Genomic DNA, 4,411 nt, shown 5'->3' on the forward strand with positions numbered 1-4,411 from the left:
AGCAAATTCAAGCTTGAATGAATTCATTTTCCTTAAGTTCACCTTCTTCTGTCATAAATATGAGGACTAGCTATTTCCTGCATGTTGCAATAAAATATACAATTCAGATGAATAATCTTTTAAAAGTACAATAAGATTTTCATCAATAACTGAGAAGGAACAATGTAGGGTTAAATATTTCCTCTCAAAAAAGAAACTTTCACTTTTACTCAAAAAGTGTCTTCAATGTCCCCCTCCCCAAATTGGGAAGGCTGCATTACTTAAATTTGATTTTTTCCCACTGTATAATCTTTGATCACTGCAATTAATATATAGATAGAAAACAAAGCCACTGAGTAAAAATTTGAAGATGAGATCATATCATTCAGATTAAATTCACCCAAGGGGATCACAGAGACAGTCAAGGGACAGTTTTCTGAAGGTCAACAATCAGTATGGCTCATAGAAATTTAGGAGATTTTTATATGGTCAAGATGCCTCATTAATAATCTGAAAGCAAGGTCTTAGACCATACTGCTGTGTTCTAAAGGGAAATTCTGACAAGTTTATATTAAAAAAATGTGAGAGAAAGATAACAAAACTTTTCTCATTGCAACATTTAAATTCTTCTACAAAGCAGGACTTTCCTAACAGAATTAATTAAAGAAAAATTTACCATGATACTAATAAAGTATAAGTTTCAGCAACCTTTACTTTTCTTATTGTGGATAAACCCTCACAGTATGTTCACATATCTATCTGGTTTTGAAAAACTTTTTTACAGAAGTTATTTTATTTGCAATAGATTGACTACAGCATTTTCCTACTTTGATCTCCAAATGTATCGCACTTTCCTTTATGTAGGTGTTGGAATGGCTGAAGGTTACTTTAGGGATCTGGCTGAAGGGGAGTTGAATTCAGGGTACGTAGGGTTGTGGATTAGGGTATAGAGTCACTTATACGTGTAATTCATTTAACTGACTTGTTACCGGAATTGCTACCAGAAATCTTCCTAGCAAATGGTGACAATTTACACAGCCTCATAATGTAAAGGTGCAGGTGAAGGTCGGGGAGCAGAGGCAAAAACTAAATATACAAGCCAGAAGCTAGCCTGTGAAAAAAATTATTAGTGGAAGATTTGGTTCTTATCAATACCAACACAAGATAGAAGTTTTCTCTTGTCAGAAAAATGCCTGAGAATGCAGTGCGTACAATTTATTTATATTTTCTTTGCCTTTTTTCATTTTTGAAGGGAAGTGCCCCAAAATGGAATTTACTACTACAGCAAGTATATATGTGCATAGTTGCATGTTTTATACATTCCAACTATTAGTAAGAGAAACACAATTTTCTATCAGCCGAGTTTAAAAAAATTGAATAAATAAATTGAATTATCTTTATATTATTTCAACTGAAAATGATAAAATCATTGTAATATGAAAGCAAACATGTAAGAAGCAAATAAGTATTACGGAAGTGTACCAGAAACAGTTGCAGCAGTACATTGACAGGGAAATGCCAGAAATTTAAGCCAGATTCAGAAGAGGACATGAATAGTGAGATATCATTGCTGATGTCAAAAGGGTCCTGGCTGAAAACAGAGAATAGCAGAAAGATGTTTACCTATGTTTTATTGACTATGGAAAGGCATTCAACTGTGTGAATCATAACAAATTATGGAAAACATTGCAAAAAATGGGAATTCTAAAACAATTGTGCTCATGCAGAAGCTGTACATAGACAAAGAGGCAGTCATTAGAACAGAACTAGGGGATATTGCCTGTTAAAAATCAGGAAAAGTGTGTGTCAGGGTTGTATTCTTTACAATATTTATTCTGCCTGTATCCAGAGGAAATAATCTGAGAAGCTTGACTATAAGATGAACATGGCATCAGGATTGGAGGAAGACTTATTAACAGCCTGCAGTATGCAGATGACACAATCTTGCTTGCTGAATTTGAAGAGAACTTGTGGAATTTACTGACGAAGACTAAGGACTACAGCCTTCAGTATGCATTACACCTCCATATAAAGAAAACAAAAATCCTCACAATTGGACCAGTAAGTATCATCATTATAAATGGTGAAAATATTGAAGTTGTCAAATATTGATCCACAATCAACACCCATGGAAGCAGCAGTCAAGAAATCAAATGATGTGTTGCATTGGACAAATCTTCCCCAAAAGACCTCTTACAAGCGTTAAAAAGCAAAGATGTCACTTTGAGGACTAAGGTGTGCCTGACCCAAGCCATGGTATTTTCAAGTGCTTCATATGCATGTGAAATCTGGACAATGAATAAGGAAGACCAAAGAATTGATGCCTTTGAATTATGGTATCGGAGAAGAATATTGAACATACCATAGTCTGCCAGAAGAAGGAACAAATCTGCCTTGGAAGAAGTACAGCCAGAATGCTCCTTAGAAGTGAGGATGGTGAGACTTCATCTCATGTGCTTCGACGTGTTATCAGGAGGGACTAGTCCCTGGAGCAGGACATCGTGCTTGGTAAAGTAGAGGGTCAGTGAAACAGAGAAGGACACTAGAAGAGATGGACTGATAAAGTGGCTACAACAAAGGGTTCAAACATAATAATGACTGTGAGGATGGTGCAGGACCTGGCAGTGTTCTGTTCTGTTGTAGGTAGGGTCACTGTGAGTCCGGACCGACTTAATGGCACCTAACAACAACACTCACCACAATCAGATTCAATGTGCGAAAGAATAGATCAATTTCTGGACAGCCAGAAAATTAAACCTCAGGCTGTCTGTTGGAATTGACTCCACAGCAATGGGTTTGAGGTTTTTTTTTTTTTTTGGTATCTGATATTTAATATCAAGGATATTATCTTTGATATTGCAGTGGTGGTTTTCCCCCAGGACACTTTCTTATCACCAGGTAATACTGACAGCATTGTTTATGCACTGTTTTATACTCTCTGGACTACATTAGTCCCTCCTCCCACAGAGCCAAAATGCAGGTTCAAATAGTTCAGCAAGTTTGTTAGAACAATAGCTATCAAATAGGTTAGATTTTTAGTCAATTCTTATTTCTCATCCAGTGTCAAACTAAGAATTGTTTTTCTTTTTCAAAATGGATTATCGAAACAATTCACCTTTTATGAGAAATGAGTGCTGGAACTTTCCCTGCTTGAGTGACATTAGCATTATCTTTGATTGTGGTGATAATTAGATCTGTGTTCTATCCTGAGGTTCTACATCTGGCCAATTATTTCTTTGACTGAGTTGTATTTCAGTGTTAGCAAGGACAGCAGAAGGCACTCCATGCCTCAGGGTGTCTCATCTGGCCACTTCTCTTTGACCTGTGAACTCCTACACAGTAGAGTCTTTAACTTTCACCAAGCTGTCCAGCTGTGTTTTGGATTCTTTTTTTTGGTCTTTATTAAGTCTTGAGATATGAATAAGCAATTATTAATAGAAACTCTTATATCTATAGTGTAACGATTTCGTTACATAAGTGACAAAGGTCCTTTATAGAAGCGTTCTTTAAACTATCTTAGTGAATATTCCACAGCTTGAGGTGGAGAAGAGAAAAATTCAAATATGTTTATGAACATTAAATCAAACTTAAAGAAAAAATGATCTATCTCTTTATCAGTATATATAACTGTTAATAGGAAATATGGGATATTTCCATGGCCACTCTTTCTTTTAGAATTCTGACAACATTGCAGTGAGATCTCAAGGAAATTGATCATCAGTGTTCCCTGATGTTGGATATTTTATATATATAATACCAAAACAACCAAATCCATTACCATCGAGTCGATTCTGACTCATAGGGACCTTATAAGACAGAGAAGAACCGCCCCGTAGGGTTTCCAAGGAGCGGCTGGTGGACTCGAACTGCTGAGCTTTTGGTTAGCAGCCAAACTCTTAACTACTGTGCCCAGGGCTTCAAAAGTGGAGATACTGGGGATTGAACCCAGGGGCTTGTGCATGCTAAACACGTGCTCTACCACTGAGCTATACCTCCAAGTTCTATATATATATATAAATCTATGTTTATATATATATATATATATATATTTAGAAGCACTAAGGTTATAGTGCTGAGAGTACTGTTTGTATGGTAAACTGTAGTTTTCAGTGTTCTTCAATAAACTTTTAACACAATAATTAGTCAATCAACATGAAATGTTTGGTAACATCTATTCAAAGAACCGACTTAACAAAAGAGACTGTGGCCAAACGGGACCAAGATAGAGTATAAAATGGAAAATCAAACTTCTTTGACCAAATTCAATTGCTCGGTATAACTGACATTTGAATGACTTCCTTCAAAACTAATCAAATCTTTTACTAAAGCAAATACTTTATTACATTGGCCAAAATTCCTTCCTTGTATTCAGTATGTTCCCCAGAATCAATCCATATTTAGGGCAAGGAACAAGTTGTAGGTGTCTGTAAGA

At 35.9% G+C, this 4,411-nt stretch overlaps 1 non-coding gene across 1 annotated transcript; it reads right to left on the minus strand.

Moving 5' to 3' along the window:
- Positions 1-3,903: 3,903 nt before the first annotated feature.
- Positions 3,904-3,975, minus strand: TRNAA-AGC (transfer RNA alanine (anticodon AGC)). Its single transcript has one exon. It is a non-coding gene; the product is annotated as a tRNA-Ala (tRNA).
- Between the last annotated feature and the right edge of the window lie 436 nt (positions 3,976-4,411).

The sequence above is a fragment of the Trichechus manatus genome, unplaced genomic scaffold, assembly GCF_000243295.1.
Source record: "Trichechus manatus latirostris isolate Lorelei unplaced genomic scaffold, TriManLat1.0 scaffold00135, whole genome shotgun sequence".
Taxonomy (NCBI): domain Eukaryota; kingdom Metazoa; phylum Chordata; class Mammalia; order Sirenia; family Trichechidae; genus Trichechus; species Trichechus manatus.